This window comes from Physeter macrocephalus, chromosome 4 (assembly GCF_002837175.3).
Source record: "Physeter macrocephalus isolate SW-GA chromosome 4, ASM283717v5, whole genome shotgun sequence".
Classification (NCBI taxonomy): Eukaryota; Metazoa; Chordata; class Mammalia; order Artiodactyla; family Physeteridae; genus Physeter; species Physeter macrocephalus.
In genome coordinates this window covers 129,891,235-129,912,607 of record NC_041217.1, presented here as the reverse complement: position 1 = coordinate 129,912,607, position 21,373 = coordinate 129,891,235, and the positions used below count along the sequence as shown (strand labels likewise).

The 21,373-nt window shown below is 41.4% G+C and overlaps 1 protein-coding gene and 1 long non-coding RNA gene across 3 annotated transcripts in view; both read left to right on the top strand.

Moving 5' to 3' along the window:
• The window catches only part of ROR1 (receptor tyrosine kinase like orphan receptor 1), a 394,945-nt gene that overhangs the window by 82,853 nt on the left and 290,719 nt on the right, over nucleotides 1-21,373 (top strand). The window lies entirely within an intron of this gene.
• On the top strand, nucleotides 9,677-16,347 carry LOC129392088 (uncharacterized). The gene is made up of 3 exons (XR_008617257.1): nucleotides 9,677-9,871; nucleotides 14,638-14,685; nucleotides 16,287-16,347. It is a non-coding gene; the product is annotated as an uncharacterized lncRNA (long non-coding RNA).

Below are 21,373 nucleotides of genomic sequence, written 5' to 3'. Positions count from 1 at the left end.
TCTAGGTATTTTATGATTTCCTCTTTGATTTCTTCAGTGATCTCTTGGTTATTTAGTAACGTATTGTTTAGCCGCCATGTGTTTGTGTTTTTTACATTTTATTCCCTGTAACTGATTTCTGATCTCATAGTGTGTGGTCAGAAAAGATGCTTGATATGATTTCAATTTTCTTAAATTTACCGAGGCTTGATTTGTGACCCAAGATGTGTTCTATCCTGGAGAATGTTCCGTGTGCACTTGAGAAGAAAGTGTAATCTACTCTTTTTGGATGGGATGTCCTATAAATATCAATTAAATCTATCTGGTCTGTTGTGTCATTTAAAGCTTGTGTTTCCTTATTAATTTTCTGTTTGGATGATCTGTCCATTGGTGTAAGTGAAGTGTTAAAGTCCCCCACTATTATTGTGTTACTGTCGATTTCCTCCTTTATAGCTGTTAGCAGTTGCCTTATGTATTGATGTGCCCCTTTGTTGGGTGCATATATATTTATAATTGTTATATCTTCTTCTTGGATTAGTCCCTTGATCATTATGTAGTGTCCTTCCTCATCTCTTGTAACATTCTTTATTTTAAAGTCTATTTTATCTGATGTGAGTATTGCTACTCATATCAAATAAAATATGAGATTTCTTTTGATTTCCATTTGCATGGAATATCTTTTTCCATCCCCTCACTTTCAGTCTATATGTGTCCCTAGATCTGAAGTGAGTCTCTTGTAGACAGCATATATATGGGTCTTATTTTTGTATCCATTCAGCGAGCCTGTATCTTGTGGTTGGAACATTTAATCCATTCACGTTTAAGGTAATTATCGATATGTATGTTCCTATGACCATTTTCTTAATTGTTTTGGGTTTGTTTTTGTAGGTGCTTTTCTTCTCTTGTGTTTCCCACTTAGAGAAATTCCTTTAGCATTTGTTGTGGAGCTGGTCTGGTGGTGCTGAATTCTCTTAGCTTTTGCTTGTCTGTAAAGATTTTGATTTCTCCGTAGAATCTGAATGAGATCCTTGCCGGGTGGAGTAATCTTGGTTGTAGGTTCTTCCCTTTCATCACTTTAAATATGTCATGCCACTCCCTTCTGGCTTGTAGAGTTTCTGCTGAGAAATCATCTGTTAACCTTATGGGAGTTCCCTTGTATATTATTTATCGTTTTTCCCTTGCTGCTTTCAGTAATTTTGCTTTGTCTTTAATTTTTGCCAGTTTGATTACTATGTGTCTTGGCGTGTTTCTCCTTGGGTTTATCCTGTATGGGACTCACTGCGTTTCCTGGACTTGGGTGGCTATTTCCTTTCCCATGTTAGGGCAGTTTTCAACTATAATCTCTTCAAATATTTTCTCAGGTCCTTTCTCTCTCTCTTCTCCTTCTGGGACCCCTATAATGTGAATGTTGTTGCCTTTAATGTTGTCCCAGAGGTCTCTTAGGCTGTCTTCATTTCTTTTCATTCTTTTTTCTTTGTTCTGTTCCACAGCAGTGAATCCCACCATTCTGTCTTCCAGGTCACTTATCCGTTCTTCTGCCTCAGTTATTCTGCTATTGATTCCTTGTAGCGTATTTTTCATTTCAGTTATTGTATTGTTCATTGCTGTTTGTTTGTTCTTTAATTTTTCTAGGTCTTTGTTAAACATTTCTTGCATCTTCTCGATCTTTGCCTCCATTCTTTTTCCGAGGTCCTGGATCATCGTCACTCTCATTATTCTGAATTCTGTTTCTGGTAGGTTGCCTATCTCCATTTCATTTAGTTGTTTCTCTGGGGTTTTATCTTGTTCCTTCATCTGGTACATAGCCCTCTGCCTTTTCATCTTGTCTATCTTTCTGTGAATGTGGTTTTTGTTCTTGGGCTGCAGTATTGTAGTTCTTCTTGCTTCTGCTGTCTGCCCTCTGGTGGATTAGGCTAAGTAAGAGGCTTGTGCAGGTTTCCTGATGGGAGGGACTGGTGGTGGGTAGATCTGGCTGTTGCTCAGGTGGACAGAGCTCAGTAAAACTGTAATCTGCTTGTCTGCTAATGGGTGGGGCTGGCTACACTCCCTGTTGGTTGTTTGGCCTGAGGTGACCCAACACTGGAGCCTACCCCGCTCTTTGTTGTGGCTAATGGCGGACTCTAGGAGGGCTCACGCCAAGGAGTATGTCCCAGAACTTCTGCTGCCAGTGTCCTTGTCCTCACGGTTAGCCACAGCCACCCCCCCACCTCTGCAGGAGACCCTCCAATACTAGCAGGTACGTCTGGTTCAGTCTCCTATGGGGTCACTGCTCCTTCCCCTGGGTCCTGATGCACACACTACTTTGTGTGTACCCTCCAAGAGTGGAGTCTCTGTATCCCCCAGTCCTGTTGAAGTCCTGCAATCAAATCCCGCTAGCCTTCAAAGTCTGATTCTCTAGGAATTCCTTCTCCCGTTTCTGGACCCCCAGGTTGGGAAGCCTGATGTGGGGCTCAGAACCTTCACTCCAGTGGGTGGATTTCTGTGGTATAAGTGTTCTCCAGTTTGTAAGTCATCCACCCAGCAGTTATGGGATTTGATTTTATTGTGATTGTGCCCCTTCTACCGTCTCATTGCGGCTTCTCCTTTGTCTTTGGATGTGGGGTATCTTTTTTGGTGAGATCCAGTGTCTTCCTGTTGATGATTGTTCAGCAGTTAGTTGTGATTGGCAGGTGGATTCTTAACCACTGTGCCACCAGGCAAGTCCCTCATCATCTTCTTTTAGAAAAGTTAAATGCTTATTGAATTTCACAAAGCAAGTTAGCACAAGAGCTCAGGTCTTCTGACTCACAGACCAGCAGAATGCTTAGATTTGATTTCTGCTTTGCTTTATCATTTGTGTCATCTTTTCAGTGAATGAGGATAACTATCTCTTTTGGAGGGTTAAAATAGTACCTTAGAAGTAGCAAAGAGTACTGCATCACTTTGGTTCTTTTTAACCCTCATTTTTTGTTGCCTTCTTTGTCTACATATCCTGGGCTGTCATGAAGGTAGAAAGACGTTAATGACTAGGTTCCGGGCTCCAGGGGTTGACAATCTAGTGGAAGGAAGCCGATGAACAAATAAACCTCCAAGAATCTGAGTTCTTGGCTCTGCTACTTACTTGCAGGGTCTATCTGGGCAAGTCATGCACGTCTCCGGGTTCAGGTTTCCCAGCTGCCCGGTGAGAGTACTGGACTAGATGTACAGGATTGCCATGCTCACTAAGACCTCTTCTAATTTGTCACCATCTATGGTCTATGAGAGTGCAAAGCTATGTGCCGGCCAAGTCTTCACAAGCTGAAATAGAGGAAAGCTATTAATCTGATCACATAGTTTTCTTAATTATTATTTGTGATAAAGTTCTCAGGCTGACTACATTTTCTAACACCCAACACTACCATTGTATTGAGATACAGGTGGTGATACTTGTTCAGTTAACCAAATGTCAACTTTGCGAAGATAGCAGACATGAACATCTGATGATGATTTAATAAAGGACATTAATTAATTAATGCCAGCATTCACTACTATTTCTGAAGTTCTCTAGTGCTTTTCTAACATGAACCTTCATTATATTAGGTCATCTTCCTTTTTTCCTAAAGAGGACCATAGAATAATTATAGCTAACATTTATTTTGTGTTTGCCTATGTACTAGGTAGATGTTGCTCTAAGTGCTTTCCTTATAAAGACTCATTTAATCTTTACCACATTTTGAAGCAGGTGTTATTATCAATCCCTGTCTTATAGATAAGGGAACTGAGGTACAGAGGAATAAGTAAAACCTGTTCCAAGATTACACCACAATGAAGACACAGAGGCAGGATTGGAACTTGGGCAGTCGGCCTCTAGCAGCTACTGTTTTCATGGCTGGACCATTGCCTACATGAAAGCTGCTTGCCCTCAGCTCATGTCAGAGAAGCTGGAGAGACTCACCTGTTAAGAAGCCACAAAATAAGAAAGCAGTTGAATCATCTTATCTGCAGCTGTAAACTTGGCCAGATCCTCAAGTGTAACGTCTCTTACTATGTGCCAGGGTTCTCAGTCTGGATTCTGTGTCTCAGGTGACTCATGAACGTTTGGGAACTTGTGTTAATTGTATTTATGTGTCCATGTGTGTTGTTATGGTGTGAGTTGGGGGGTAGGCTGCTTGTTGGTTTCCTGCACATTACCAGAGGGGGCTCCCTACCCTGTTTCTGGCAGAATTCTAGCTGTGCAGGTCCTCCTCAGCCCTAAATCTGGATTAATGTTCTGGGACTGGAAGTTTGAGCGTAACTACCCATTGAACAATTGAGTGGCTGTAGGAACCTAGGAGGACCAGACTTTCCAAAAGTTCCTCTACCCCTCAGAGCTGTGTTGCCTAGGTGCAGTTGGACAATGCCCTTTTCTCTCCGTGAAACCTTCCAAAATTTTCAATCATTTTTTTCCTCTCAGAATTTTGGAACCTCAAGATTTTGAGATTTTTTTGTTTTGTTACATTTTATCTCTTCCTTACTGGCTTTATTCAGAAATCAGATGTTCATAAGCTTTTTATTACTTATCCAATCCATGAGTTCAGTTTCCCATTTAACTTTTATGAATGTTTTCTTTGTCAAGATGCATCCTTTCAAAACCTTGTAAAGAATGTTTTACCACATACTAACATAAGAATGGAGTGGTAAAACTAGAAAATCCGACAGGAAACACACACAGACGCAAGCATCCCCGTAGGCAATTTAGCTTCAGTTCACAGAAATTGAGTTTACCTATTAAGGAAAAAATTTAAAGATGTTATCATTTTGATAGTTGTGTTAATTTGTATTCCCTATTCTGTCCTAGTCTCTGATTATAGTTGATTATGAAGTTCTTTTTAGGGGTGAAAATGGGTCACACATACTATGCTGGTCCAGATATTCGAGAGATGACAACATTCTACTACATAATAGCAGAATACTACATACTACATACTACTATATACTAGTTTTGTTATGTTTTTGGTTCAGATGAGTAATATAACTAGCCTGTTTCTTTTGCTGTAATCTGGAAAACTTTACCATCTGTCTTATTCTTTTGCAGGACAACAAACTTTTAATGTTGTTTCAGTGTGATTTCCTTTAATGATGTTAAGGCTTTGCCTTTGCAGACAGGCTGGGGTTCAGATCCCAGCTCTGTCATTTACAAGCTGTGTTAATTTGGGCAAGTTTATTTAATCTCTTGGAATCCTCTTTTCCACATCTATAAAAGGGGAAAGTAATAATTGTATGTTGCTTAAAGCGTTGTGAGGAGTAATATCAGCCTATACTTTTACCATAGGCTTTTCACACAGTAAGCATTTGCTAGATGATTTTGTTGATTGGTTGACTGTTATTATTGTTGGTGTTGTTGTGGTCATTATAACAATATATCGTAATATAATATAATCATTATTGTTATCATCATCATCATACTATATGTATAATATGCCTGGTATACTGCCTGGCACATAGTAGGCACCAGACAAATATTTTATTGGCTTTGACTGGACACAGCGAGATTTGGTGACTGAATCAGAGGTGACCAGTGGTCCCATTTTATTTATTAGATTAGCTAGGATGAAATTGTTGAATGGGATGAATGATGGCTCTACCTTTAAGTCCCCGAACTTCATAGCGAGGTGATCTTGACAGCAAACAATGAAACGTTGCAAGTCTGGTGGAGAAAAGAAACAACCGGGACTTCCCTGGTGGTCCAGTGGTAAAGCATCTGCCTTACAATGCAGGGGATGTGGGTTCGATCCCTGGTCGGGGAACTAAGATCCCACAAGCCACGGGGCAATTAAGCCCGCGCACCACAACTACTGAGTTCGCGTGCCTCAATGAGCGAGTCCACGCGCTCTGGAGCCCGTGTGCCACACCTAGAGAGAGGAAACCCACGCGCCGCAACAAAGAGCTCTAGCACCACAACAAAAGATCCTGCGTGCCTCAATAAAGATCCCACGTGCCGCAACTAAGACCGGATGCATCCAAGAATAAATTAAATAAATAAATAAATAATAAATCTTAAACAACAACAACAACAACAACAACAACTACCTTGAGGCTATTTCAAGGAGCAGCAGTTGTCTATCACCCCGATTGCTGACATTTTGCTTCTCTTCCTTGAACGAGGAAAGTGGAATGGGGTAGAAAGGTTACTGGTCGTGTTCATTAATTTTCTTTCCAGAACGGCCACGTGTCACCAGATTGCCCCCTGGCACCAGTGCTGTTTGGCGGTCTTCTCTTTGCCCACAAGAAGCCAAAATGTTAAATTGGTGGAGCTGACTAGATCTGACAGAGAAATGCTTCACGTCTGGCCTGGATGTCTAAGTGAATTTAGTGTGCTCCTTGTGGTCTGGGGCAAATGCTGGAAGCTATTAGGATTCTGAACAAAACCCTCCATTCAAAAACTGCTCGTTTCCTGCTGGGGTAATCCAAGTATCAAACATGAAGAAATCTGGGCACGGAGAATGTGGCAGCTCCGTGCAGAACACACCGAGGTGTCTACGACAGCTCCCCCAGTGACTGAGACTGTTACTTCCACTTGATTATCTCAAACCAGAGGTTTCTTTTGAAAATCAGAGCACCACGTTTCCTACGTCAAGTATGGATGAGAACTGGTTGCATTTCTTGTCAGTCAAATATAGGACAGGGAAGCTTTCTCCTTCCCTTGAAGTTCTAGAGACCTCAGTTTTTGTTTTTGGTTTAGTTTTTTTGTTTTCTAATTCTTTCCTTTCAAGTTTCCTTCCAAAATCAGAGAGTATCATTAGCTACAGAGTCTACTTTTTTAGACTTGGCCTGGTCAGTGGCTGGAAACTATTTTATTTAGAAACCTTTATGGAGAAGCTATGGTTTATCTCATGAAATATCTGAGTTTGTCATATACTGTTTCCTTTCTGTACTGAAATTTATTTTCTGTGAAATTCCAGGTGTTCTTTTGCATAGACTTGAAAGGAATAGATTTTATAGTCAGTTCAGGGTTTTTTCCTAAGAAGAATATTTTTTTGTGATGGATTAATTGAGGATGAAATCAGATAACATAGGTGAAATCACTGGGTATGCATAGTGAAAACCATTACTGTAATGAATTTTAGTTACACTCTGTTGTACAGCTGGTTTTGAATGGTGTGATGTTGAAGCTGGTAAACTGTTCTGCTTCTGCACTTATCAGACTGATGGGAATTCTTTTCTTAGACACCCTCACTCCTGCTAGACTGGAAACTTCTAGAGAACAGGGACAAAGCCTTATTCATCATTGTATTCCTAGTTCACAGCACCACATTAGACACACAATTAATGCTTTTTAAAAATGAATGAATGAATAAGACATTTTTACAAAACTTGAATGTTCAACCAGGTGGTTGGACAAAATAAAGCATTAGAGTCAGTTTATGGGACTTCCTCTTATGTATTCAACCTCATTTTCAGCTTCTATCTATGCTTTGATTCCTTCTACTAGATGGTTTATGTAGCGAGTCTGGTTTTCTTTCGTCATTAAGGAATTCAGCTACATTACTTAATAGTCCCAGTCATGTTCCTTTCCCAAAAGAATCTGTTTGAGATATGAAATACATGAAATGACAACGTCAAATGGGAAAAATTAACCTATTCTGATGACTTTTAAGGAGTTCTAACTAGCAAGCAGCTCCCTTGTCATTAGACAGCAGTCCTGTGTTATGTCAGGGGTAACATGGTCGTTTGCTTTCAGAGAGCTTTTTGTCTTTTCCTCCAAGTTATGCTGACCTCTCAGATGAAAATATTCCCCTTCTAATAAAAGTCAGAGCAAATTTATGAACCTGCTCTTGACCACTTGTCCTTTACGCTTTAAAAGAAAAAATAAATCTAGATTAAGATTCGTAGGTTACTGTTGGACCATGTAAATGGTGGTCAGGGGCCAAATATTCCACCTTTCTCGGTTTGCCTATCTTTTCCTGCTTCGGGCTGTTGGGGGGAGGGTATCACAGCTTGTGGGGTGAAGGCTGCTGCAGGGAATGGTAATGTAGTTAGTTCACTTTACAGGTACGAGCTGTTGCTCTCATGCTCTGGTACCACACAGGAGGCCCCAGGTTGGGTTGAGGTGAGTCTGCAGATGGGAGAGTAGCTGTGGCCCGTCAGGACGAATCAAGGTGGGCCGTGTGAAAAGGAAGACATTCTGTAATTAAAGGTCCAGAAAAATATTAGTGGTATCTTATGTTACTATGACAATTGCCCTTTCTACCTGTCCCCATGGGTTTTCTGTCATTTTATCATTCATTCAACAAGGATTCGTTCAGTACGTACTCTGTATTCTGTTTGCCATATATTTCAGGGATTACTTAAATGGCTCATAAATGAGTGTGTGATGACTCAGACATGGGTCTGGTCCTCCAGGATCTTGTCACCTAGGAAGAGAGATAAATATGAAGTAGAGAGTAACCAGGCCATGGGGTATGACAGGATGCAGAACAAAGGGCTTTGGAATCTGAAAGACTTGCATTCAAGTTCGGGATCTACCACTGTTTAGCTCTTTTGGCTTTGGGCAAGTTACTTAGTCTGATGCAAGTTTGGTTTCTCACCCTTTAAGTTGTGACTAATACATTCCATTCCTGGAATGGTTGCTTTAGGATTTGAAAAAGCTATGCAGAGGGCTTAGTTCAGAGCAGGCCCTCCATGAATGGCAGCTCTCATTATCTTATTATAATAGGCCGGATACAAATATGTGAGCTTAGAGGAAAAGGTCACTGGATGGCGGGGAGAGAAGTGAGAGTATCAGAGGGCGGACCAGGAGTTTCAGGGGGAACAGGTGTCTGAGCTGAGCTTGGGAAGATGAGTAGGATTTGGGCATGTGGTGAGGGGAACAGAGAAGAAACAGAATTTAAGACTTGTTATGTATTTTTACACATTTTTGTTTGTTTTAAGCAAATAGGCACTCATTTTGCATCACTTTTATTTGCAGTATGTGAATCAAATCATCATGTTACTGAAACTTTACCATGAATCCCAGTGCCAAGAATTGTGTATTTCTTCTGTTTTCTTTTGTGGTCCCCTAGAGCCCTCTATAAACAGCATCTACTGAATGACTGCAGAGATTCACCACCTGGCTGTTTTGAAATCTCTGCATTAGTGGGACTGTCCCTCTGAATCCACTGTACCAACAGAGGTGTTTTGGAAAAGATGCTCAGCTCCTAAATTCTAGTTGTTTCTTAGAACAGTGAAAGCCTAGAGGTATTAGAGCAGGATCATAACCTGTGGGCTCATGCAGGGCAAAACCTTGACTATGATACTGATGGTTGTGGTTATTATTAATTATTTGGAACTTCTAATAATCCAGAATTTTAATTTGTCAAGGACACCTCACTCCTCGGTGAATCTGAATATGCTGCCCTCAGCCCAGTGTTCTTCCACACTGGCCTGCAACAGATTTTGACTAGGCCAGCTTTAGCCTTTCTGCCCAAAGCTGAGTGTCTGTGTGTCTGTGTGCCTGGCCTCTGTGCCATCCTGCCAAGTCCTTGAGATAAACTGCGCCTTACTATCTCTTGTCAGGCCTGCTAAGAAAGGGACTTGTGCCCTACAGAAAAGTATAGGAAGAAGGTCTTCACTGCAAATCTGATTCACAGTGTTCTCTCCTCTTTGCATGCTGTGAACTACATCTTGCTCTTCTCCACATATTTTTAATAATAATAATAATTTTTTTTCCCGGTACACAGCTTAGCTTTGTGGTGCTGGGTTGTTAGGAATCCAATGTTTGTTCACCGTAATTGTAATTTTGCTGTTTTTCTCCTCAAAGTAGGAAAGCAGTACTTGTGGAATACCTCATTCTGTTATTTAAGAACACTTGTCAAGCTCCCAAAAGAGGTAGTGTGCTGTCCATAAGATTTGGGCCTAGAGGCATGATCAAAAGGAAACTTGCAACTGGACATAGTTCCTTTTGAGGTGGAGAGAGGTGAGTAACCCCAGATAGGCATCCTAACTCAGAATTTTCTAAATGACTGATGCTTGGCTGATATGTTATAAAGTTAATTTGTTTATACTTGTATCACATAATTATCTACTCTGTTTATAGTATGCTCTTGAATGATCATTTATTTTACACAAATATTATAACAGAAACTGAACTCAAAACACAAGGAAAGGGCTTCCCTGGTGGCACAGTGGTTGGGAGTCTGCCTGCCGGTGCGGGGGACGCGGGTTCGTGCCCCGGTCCGGAAAGATCCCACATGCCGCGGAGCGGCTGGGCCCGTGAGCCGTGGCCGCTGAGCCTGCGCGTCCGGAGCCTGTGCTCTGCGGCGGGAGAGGCCACAGCAGTGAAAGGCCCGCGTATCGCCAAAAAACAAAAACAAAAACAAAAACAAAAACACACACACAAGGAAAAATGTGTGGAGGTTCATCATTTGTAGAAATCAAACTTTTTATATATGTCTGGGTTCCTTACTAGTCCCTGTCCACATATCTATAACAGTATGGTTGGAACCATACTGTTGATATCCCGGGGTGTTCTACTCTCCCCAGCTCCCCCCCTCCACACACATCATTATATTATTCACATATGCTTTCAAAAATAGGTATATCTACATGCAGACATTTAGGTCTCTTATAGAACCTGTGGTTTAAATTCTGAACATCTAGAGGAGGCTCCCACCACGACCGCACCCAGGTACTTTCTTTTCTCTTGGCAGTAACAAGAGGAATTAGGGGCAGTGGCAAGAGGGAACTACCCAGAGTTCATTGTCCACGGCTGTCTTTGGTGCTTTCATCAGAAACCTAGAGGCATCCTCTGTCAGAGTGAAACCTCTTTGCCTTTCATATTCAAAGAAAAGACTTTAGAAGGGAATATTTGAGGGGCTCTGGGACATTCAGGAGGTAGGTTCCTACATTATCACTTTGAGTGGAGGAAGTTAGGTGCAGGTAAATGGTGACTAAGAGAACCAGTACCTTCGCTTATTTGGCAATGCTTTTGTGCTTGGGTTTCAATACTTGTGATGTTGTAGGTGTTCTCTCTCTCTCTCTCTCTCTCTCTCTCTCTCTCTCTCTCTCTCTCTCTCTCTCTATCTCCCCCGCCCTCTCTCTCCCTCTCCCCTAAGAATGTGCAGCATCACTTTAGAGACTGATGATAGGGATGTCAGGGGAATAAGATGGTAACTTGAAACTTTCCAAAAGTACCCCAGGTGGCCACAGTGCATATGATATTTTCCAAAGGGAGCTGGAAGGAGCTAGAAATGCAGTTGGGGGTGACAGAGAGGGGAACCAGTGGAGTGGAGAAGAGAAGTGGCTTTGAAGTCAGACAGTGGGTAGAGTTCAAATCTTTGCTCTGGCACTAGTTTGGTGGCCTTGGGCAAATTTCTTAATGTTTCTAAATCCTTCTAAGAGGAAGCTAATTACTGTGCCCACCTCACAAGGTTGTGGTGAGGATTGAATTGGATAATGTAAATAATGCACAATGCCTGACATAAATAGTAAGCACTCAGTGAATGGGAAGCATTATTACTATTGTTATTTCCTGTTTCACGTTATAATCTTATAGCTTTCCAAACTGGTATCTCTGGATTAAGGTAGTAATGGGGTTTGTAGGTCATTTCTGGTATTTCAAAGTCTGAGAAAAGTACACCGTTCTGCTCATTGTAATAAGCACATGGAAGAGTCTTTTGAAACATGGTATTCATGGGGGAAGAATACTGGAAGGGGTCCTTGGTGTTGAAAACGTTGTGTCTTCTGACTCAGGAAGTTAGCAAGTTCTTTAATAAAGCTTGTGGTTTTCTAGTACTAATGAGAGTAAATAGAGGATGACTTGCACAAAGACCTTGATTGATTGGTACAAACGATCATCCCCTGTGGAACATCAGAAGTCTCTGGAATCCCCAGTGCTCAGTGTGTTAACTGGCTTGTTGAACGTGCTATCACTGCCAAGTGTGTTCTTGGAAACTGGAACCACTGAGAAAACTGCTAGGCAAATGGAAACCGGTTTCTCTATCCAACTTGGTAGAGCATTTGCTCTAGGCAACCAGACAGGCTCCAGGAGACGTTTGTCTTTATAGTGCCTTTTTTTAAAGCTGTAATTTAAACTGACATCACTTGATTTTGACATTGCAATAAGGTCTCCGTAGACAACATTATGTTCATTTTCCCATGCACATCCTCACTGGAGATTGATGGATTTACACCAAAATGGAAACTGGTTGGAACAGAAAACACCCAGAAAATGGTTAGGGAACTTGAAGCTTTTTGAAACTGGGCACAGCATGCATTAAGTCATTATTGTTTTAATGAAACTTGTCTTAGCTGAGGTCTCTTAACCACTTGTTTTCTAGTTTTAATATTGAGTCACTAATTTACCCTAATGAGATGCTGTCAAGATTAAACACCAATCTTACACGGTGTTTGCCAAAGCGTAAGATCTAACCTGAGATGTGGCTTTGAAAAATCCTTTGTATTAAACTTGTGGAGAAATAGAAACAAACAAACCGCCTGGTTTCAACAGAAACTGTCAACATACACATCTGGGAAGAAATTCATGGTAAATATGTTTTATATTATAACAGGGTGGTCTACAGTAGGGTCCCATCAGTAAACAGCTAAATATCACCCTTCCCTCAATTTGCATACTTACGAGTCTGGCATGCAGTGCTTTTCCCATCAGCTTTTGATGATCTTGTCTGTGGATCATCCATTATGAGAAGTGTCTCTTAAAAACGGGAAGCAGCAGACAGCAAGGCAGAATAGAAAGAACATAGGTGTTGGAGCCAAACACATGCAGACCCAAGTCCCAGGTCCCTTCTTTTCCAGTTGTGTGGCCACCTAAATTTCTTAACCTCCTTTTGCCTTGATTTTTCTTCATGGTGGTAATATTTATAGGGCACTGCTGTTGAAAGGTTTAGTAGAGGAGGTTCAAGTAGACAATGCAGCACCTCACATATAGTTGGTACTCACTTAAATGTCAGTTTAAACACACACACACACACATTACCCAATGGAGTTCTTCCCAGATCTGTTCAAGGCCACCCAGACTTTCTTGGCCTTCTCTCCCATTATCAGTTAATGTATATTCTTGAAGGCAGGCTGATTTCATCATTGGTTTGGAGGGAGGAAAATAATTAGGAAAGCAAGCCTACTGCAAGGGAACCTATCTATCTTGCTGCAGGATCAAATACAAATGGTTTTCAGACTGCCCATTGTTTCTCTTTCACTTCTTCCCTTCATTAGTGGTGCTAATGGAGACATAATTATCTTCTTACTTTGTTAGTCATAATCTCTTGGTCTCTTCAAATCCCACAATAGTGGAAATATGTTGTCTTTTTATGATCTCTTTTGGCTTCCCAAACCCAAAGAAAGCTGGAGAGAGATGATGACCTGAGAGGTTTCCGTTCCCAAGGTTATCAGGGTATATTTATGATTTTTGTTTTTATGAAGACCATATTCCTATAGAGAACTATTCTCTCTTGACTGTCTCTCTCCCAGCTGGAATTGGAGATAATGGTAAGTGATGGGAGATATACACTCTGAACTGCTTTCATCAAATCCTGCCTTGATTTCTCTTTGCACTTAGTTCTGAGGTCATTGGTGCTCCATGGAGACTTGCCCTCCACTGATACGTTTGGTCCTAGATTCAGGGTGGAGTTGGATGCTTCTGTTTGAGTGATTCTAGCTCCTGCTAAATGGTGTTTCTGTTTCAAATAGTATTGTAAAATTTGGATTAAGATATTTTTTTGCTGGGAGATATTGTTTCTTTTCTTAGTGTATTCTCCACTTTCACTCCTCCAAACCATTCTTTAAAAAACAAAACAAAACAAACAAAAGCCTATATTGAGAAAACATCCTGAAAGAGTGAGCAGCCTAGGTCAAAGCCTTTTCCTGATACATGGTAGAATCCTGTTACCGTCCTTTTGATTGGCTAATTTCAATTGTTTTAGACTGATTCATGCCAATCTCTCAGTCACATTGATGGAGACAAAAAGAAAAAAGGAATCATTAAAAACTCTCAGAATTGGTTCAGGAAAAATATTCTTTACCTATGGAAAATTCATTATCCTGTCTAGAAGAATGCTTTGAAAGAGCATAAGATTTTTAAGCCTTTTATATCTTTTACCAAATAATACATTGTTCAAAAAAAAAAAAAAAGAAAAAAGCTTTAAAAAATCATACTAATAGTAGTACTGAAAATACGTATGCATCTTCGTTTTAACAAGGAATGCAGTAGTTCATGGGAAGTATTGTCTGACTTAAATTTAAAACCATTGCCGTGGTTCTGATTGTTTTTTTCACTGAGAAGGGCTCATATTCCGGAGTGTGTTTATAGATCTTGACCTCAGATGTTTCTCCTGACTCAGGAACTGGAAAACATTTTGTTGGAGGGACCAACAGCGAGTGGCCTCTGCTGCTATAAACTGGGCCCAGGGCTGATGTGGTCCAGGGAGACCCAGGAGGCTGATGCCACAGTTTCTTGCTCAGTGTAAAAACATGAAAAACAAACAAGACACACCCTAGGAAAAAGATAACTCTGTGAGATAGGTTGATAAATTCATTAACCAAAGAGGAATTTGAGGAGGAAGTGGAGGAGAGAAATCGCATTTTTTAAAAAAAATAATTACTTTCTTGCTTTAGAACGCAATAGTTGTTTGGCTTATTTTCTAAGTGTGGTATGTTTTACCTTTGTTTGAACTTGTCAGATTCTCAATGTAAAGCCCACTGAAAACATTTTTTCTTCTTTTTTTGCAGGGGAGGGGTGTGGCGCTGCTTCTTTTGGCCTCTTAAAGATGATTCAAGGTTGTAATTTGTGAGGATTTCTATGGCAGTTTTCTTTTTGTTTGTTTGTTTTTTTGTTTGTTTTTTTGTTTGTTTGTTTTGTGGTATGCGGGCCTCTCACTGCTGTGGCCTCTCCCGCTGCGGAGCACAGGCTCCGGATGCGCAGGCTCAGCCGCCATGGCTCACGGGCCCAGCCGCTCTGCGGCATGTGGGATCTTCCCGGACCGGGGCACGAACCCGTATCCCCTGCATTGGCAGGTGGACTCTCAACCACTGCGCCACCAGGGAAGCCCTCTATGGCAGTTTTTGATAGTGGTAGTGCAAGATAGGATAAATGGATCAGAGCAGAGGCTCACAGGTCACCTGTCCAGTGTTCCACGCAGTGCAGGAATCATCTCTCCTCACAGTTCTTCCCACCTCTGGTGGATCTCACTGATCAGAGAACAGATCTCCCACTTCTTAAATGCAAGAGTGATAGATTAAGCTAGGGAACATTTTCTTTATCTGATACTCGTTGACTACTCATTAAAAATTGGTGAACAAATGAATGATGAACAGTTAGGTCCTAAGGCTGCTTCCCACATCTTCTTAGGGTAGTCAGGGCCCTCTTGACATTTTGGGAAAATGGTACGTATATGTACTCTTGGAATTTCCCGTCCAGGCCCAACACCCCCAATCACTCCATAGTTTTAAGACATTGTTTCCCTATTTTATCCTCTAATTGCTCTCTGCTGGAAAGTTCCAATTTGTCAATGTGTTTCTTAAAATATTGTGAAAACACCTGAATGAAATGCCCCACGTAAAGTCAGATGAGCACAGAGTATAAGTGGAACATTTCTTTTTGGGTTCTGGACTCTGTTATTCTTATTAATGGAGCCAGAACCTCCTGGACCTCTTGGGGTCACAACGCTTTGACAGATGGATAGTAGAGTGTCGAAGAGAACAGCCTGGAGCCAGCTGCCTGGGTTTGAATTTAGACTCTACTACTTATGAAAGGTGTGACCCCGGGCAAGTTGCTCAGCCTCTCTGTGCCTCAGTTTCCTCATCTATTGTATAAAGTTGGGGATAATCATAGTACTTCCTTCAGAAGGTTATTTTAAAGAGCAAATGAATTAATTTATGCCAAGTGCTTATAACAGTTCCTGGAACAAAATAAGCTATTTTGGCTTTTATTGAACCAACAATGGGAAGCCTCCAGGTCTTTCTATCTGAAGTGCAGTAAACTTTCTCAATGAGGCTTTAGAATTAGACAGGCTATGTTTAAATCCTAGCTCTGTTACTCTCTGTGTGTCCTTGGGTAAGTTACTTCACCTTTCTAAGCTTCTGTTTCCTCAACTGCAAACTGGGCATATACAAGGATAAAAATAGTATCTTCCATGTAGGATTGTTGGGAAGGTTAAATGAGATAGCATGCATAGTGCTTGACACATTATAAGTGCCCTGGAAAGATTTGCTAATATTATCGTCTGAACTTTTGAGCCCTAATTAAGATTCTTGAGGGCAGTGGCCATGGTTTACACTTCTTTGTTTGCTTGCTTTTTTTTTTAACTCTACCTAGTATGCCATGTGTAGAAGCACCGCTGAAGTAAAAGAATAAATTTTTTTTTTTTTTTTTTTTGCAGTACGTGGGCCTCTCTCTGCTGTGGCCTCTCCCTTTGCGGAGCGCAGGCTCCGGACGTGCAGGGCCAGCGGCCATGCCTCACGGGCCCAGCCGTTCCGCGGCATGTGGGATCTTCCCAGACCGGGGCACGAACCCGTGTGCCCTGCATCGGCAGGTGTTTTTTTTTTTTTTTTTTGCAGTACGTGGGCCTCTCTCTGCTGTGGCCTCTCCCTTTGCGGAGCGCAGGCTCCGGACGTGCAGGCTCAGCGGCCATGCCTCACGGGCCCAGCCGCTCCGCGGCATGTGGGATCTTCCCAGACCGGGGCACGAACCCGTGTGCCCTGCATCGGCAGGTGGCCTCTCAGCCACTGCGCCACCAGGGAAGCCCAAAGAATAAATATTTAAATCGAGTTTTCCCTTTGGGTCTTACCTTGGGTAAGTGGAAAAATGAAATTCTTCCAAGCTACTTAAAACCGTGCTCTCAGTTCATGGTGGTGTTTGGCCTGGTTGTTCTGAAGAGTGTACTTTCTTTGCCGCTATGCACAGTCTCATTTTCTTGGGCTTCAGTATAAATAGATTTGTTTGATCACTCCTCTCCTCATTAACTGCTGTCTAGAATTTCTAGGGAATATTTAGGCTGGTAGCTGCACTGCCCACCAGCTGCAGGCCTCTCTTGCCTTTCGAATGGCCCATGAGGTGGGTAAGTAATCAGGTGAGTGACAAAGGTTATAGGCAATTTTCTAGGGACTCTGGGATCCATTTTTCTTGTGTCCTTGAAGTTTTAAGCAAGTGACTTTTACGGATTTTGAGAAAGTGGGAGATAGTTTATAGTTATTAATGGTTTATAGTTATTAATGTTTTCAAATCTTGGTTGGATTTTAAAGGCGGGTTAAACTGCTAAAGTGAATATAAATTAAAACCAGTTAAACAGAGAAGTCCCTCCTTCATTCTGTCTTTAGTGTGCTTAAAATTCCATAAATTTTATGGGTTTCAAAATACTTGCCTTGTTTTGAATGTTTCTAATAAGATGGAGTGAAGTGGCTTACACCTCGTGAGATATGGAACCGTTACCCAGGAATGCTGTTTGGCGCACATATAAAGAAAGCTCTGGTCTCTTGATTCATAAAAAATGTGTGGCTCATTTCCCTGGGACATGTGTATTATTTTCACAGGAATTTCATTTTTCACTCCCTCCTACCCCGTGCATCACTTGTACATGTTTGCAATTCATCAACTGTGATTTCCCAAATTTCTGCCCCACCTCTCTCAAGCCACCTCCATCCAACTACCCAAAGAGAAAGAGATTATGTGGGGGAAATTTTTCTTAAATGCCTCATCTTCCTGCATGCAAGGAACATGAAGAATTTGAGAAAGGGTCTGATTGTTAGCCCAGATGACTCAGTGCAATTATGAAACAAATTGGAAACTGTTTCCATGAAAGAGAAAAAGAGAGAGAGAAAAACAGAAATGTGTTTCTATGAGCTCTTTCTTTCATTCTCTCTCTCTCTGTTTCTCTCTCCCTCTTTTTTTTTTTTTTTTTTTTTTTTTTTTGCAGTCTCAAGGCTATATTTTAGGTTGGCTGTAAGAAATGAGGTTGTGCGGCACAGACTCACCCTCTAAACCAAAATACACCAAGTGGAAGACTGCATAACTCATCCAATGAGAATCTTGTGTACTGCACTCTTACTTGTCAGTGAGGTTGCCAGAAAAAAGAAAATAGCTAGCTTTGGCTAAGAGAGCAGTGGCTCTTTTCTGCAATGAAAATAGCACTTTTTTTCCTTCTGAAGTTTTTCTTAGAAAATGAGAGTATGCAAGGATTAGTACTGGCTTGTCTAGTTTGGATGTCCAGCTTTTGATTTTCTAGTGAAGCCGGGTCATTTCCCTTTGGATGCTTGATGTAGTGGAAAGAGCAGTGATGTCCACTTCTGTTCTTATTCAGCCATCAAGATCTAAAGAGCTAATAGGTTTGCCCAAAGTTGAAAGAAAAATTCCCCTGGGAGGACAGTTAAATTTCCCTGGGTGGAAAGCCAGAGTGGTTAAAAATTTGCCCTGTGGAGCTAGATCTACATGGAGTTCAATTCTGGCTCTGCCACTCAGTGTGCGAGTAGGGCAGATTGTTTAAGTCTCAGTTTTCTCATCTGTAGGATGGGTATAATAGTGCACACCACCTGATGTTATAGCCATGATTTAGTGACAGTGTGTGTTAAGTCAGGAGTGTAGAATCTGGCACGTGGAAAGAGGAAAGAAAAGACATGGTAACGTGTAATTTTTATTCTTCCTTCATTTGTGGTTATGCTGAGAAGACTGGCCTTGGAGAGAGTAGGGTGAGGAGCAGTTTGTGGAAAGGTGGGGTGGGAGTGTGAGGAAGAGAAGAGAAAATTCCTGATATACTGTGGCTGGAGACTTGGTACATAGTAGCCTTTCCTCTTACTGCAGGTCAGGGGAGATTTCTTATTTTTCCCTTCTATTTCTACAGAAAACTTAGGGGATATTGATTTTTAGGGAAGATTTAGACTTCCAATTTAAAGAGGAAAATTTATCAGCTCCTATATTTAGGAGAAACGATTTATTAGAATTTTTGTGGGGTGGCGGCAGGGAACCATTAAAAGAATGAGACGGGGACCCTTTGCTATGTGCTGTCAAAGTTGATCAACTAGCTGGTGAATTTAGTACGAACATGTCACATAAGACAGACTCCTTGTCGAGATGCAGGAGGGCTGTGCGCAGGTGTGGATTTCCAGCCTGTTTTGGGGTGTGCGCAAAGTCTTTCTCACCCTGGAGCCTGCATTCTCACCGCGGAAACTTCTCTCCTGAGATGCAGAGTGCTTCCCGAGTGCTTGCATCGAAGGACCTCTCTGACATCTTGCTGAATATCATACCACCCTTTTTTCTTTGCATCTGCGTCCTTGCCTCACTTTGGCACACAGCCAGAGAGAGGGTGGGCAGATGGTGTGGCCCCGGGCACTCCAGAACGCTCTTGCTGCCCTTTTCTGTCAACAAGGACTATGTAGCAGGGTCCACCTGTGGGGAATCAGGGAGAGGAAGGGGTCTTTACAGGACTTTATCTTTATAGGACTCATGCGGAATGCTTGCGAAGGCTTGATTTCCAAACATACCTAAGCATTCTCAAGCATTAGGTTCTTGCATTTCCCTTTTGCTTTGAAAACACCATTACCATTCCTTGGCAATGAGGAAAGATTGGAAATAAACCTAATTGTTATTTACTTAACCGTTTCAGGCCATGAAGCTTGTAGCAGCCTCCTGTCTCTGTACATTTTCTCTGTGCCTTTCTAATCTATTCTCCACATGGTAGCTGGAAAGATTTTTTTTTTTTTCAAAAACAGAAATCTGATCATGAGCCTTCCTTGTTTAAAACTCTTTAATGGTTGCCATTTCTTTATAGGCTAAGGGCTGAAATCCTTACTGTGGCTTGGCTTACAGTACTCTGTGGGTCTGGCCTCTGCCTACTTTGCTTGTCAGCATTAGCCTTTTTCATCCTTCATCCTTCCCTCTTCCGGAACACCTCATCTAAAGGTGGAGCCCTCTCCACCCCCCAGTCCTCTCCTAGTTATTCTCACTCATAACATTCTCTCTTTTCCTAAGCACTATTAAGCACTTGTCACAATTCATTACTATTGTATAGTCGTGTGTTTATTTCTTATTAGTGTCTCCTATAAGGTTATAAACTCAAACAGAAAAAAAGTTACAAGTGTTGGTGAGGATGTGAAGAAAAGAGAAAGCTTATGTACTCTTGGTGGGATTGTAAATTGGTGCAGCCACTATGGAACAGTATGGAGGTGCCTTAGAAACTTAAATATAGAACTACCATATGATCCAACAATTTCTCTTTTGGGTATTTACCTGAAGAAAACAAGAACACTAATTCAAAAAGATACATGCACCCCGAAGTTCATTGCAGCTGTTTTACAGTAGCCAGACATGGAGGCAATGTAAGTGTCCATTGACAGATGAACGAACACACACACACACACACACACACACACACACACACTGGCCATATGTGGAATGGAACATTACTCAGCCATAAGAAATGGAAATCTTGCCATTTGCGACAACATGGATGGATCTAGAGGGTATTATGCCTAGTGAAGTAAGTCAGACTGAGAAAGCCCAATGCCATATAATCTCACTTATATGTGGAATCTAGAAAACAAAACACACAAATAAACAAACCAAAATGAAAACAGACTCATAGATACAGAGAACAAATGGGTGGTTGCCAGAAGGGAGGGCAATGTGAAAGCAAAATAGGTGAAATGCCTCGCTGCCAAAAAACCAAAACACAAAACAGAAGCAATATTGTAACAAATTCAATAAAGACTTTAAAAATGGTCCACATCAAAAAAAAATAAAATCTTAAAAAAAAAAGTGTTCTCTAGTCAGGTACCTTTATAAAATACTACACATGATACTACACCTCCTTTTGAAGCTGTTTGGTGCACATCAACAAATAAACACCTTGAGAAGTCTTACAGCAGGGAGGTATTGTTTAGCTGCTTAATCCACCATTTTTCAAACTTATTTGACCACAGAAAATATTATTATGGGACTCCCCTCAGAACAGACCTGGGGAAATGTTATTTTATATATATATATATATATATATTTATTTATTTTGGCTGCGCTGCATGGCATGTGGGATCTTAGTTCCCCAACCAGGTATTGAACCCATGCCCCCTGCATTGGAAGCACAGAGTTTTAACCACTGGACCGCCAGGGAAGTCCCAGGAAATGTTAATTTAGGAGTTAGGGGGAGAAAGAAGAACCAGCATATGAGATGAGGTGAATTTTCTGCTTTGTTGAGAAAGATTTTTTTTTTTTTAATTGCAGTAGTGGGTGGGGTGGAGATGTCTAACTAATAAGGGCTAGGGAGTGAGGGTCTTTCCTTTATGAAGATGGTGGGGGGCACACTCATTTCATAGAGGGCTCTGATCGTTAGGAAGACAAGTTGCTGGTGTGAATTCAGGCTCTACCATGTCTCAGGTGGGTAACACAAGAAATTACCTAACATCTGGATGCCTACTTCCTCATCTGTTCTTCTGTGAGTTAAAAGTGATGATGCTTGTGCAATGCTGAGTACACTACCTG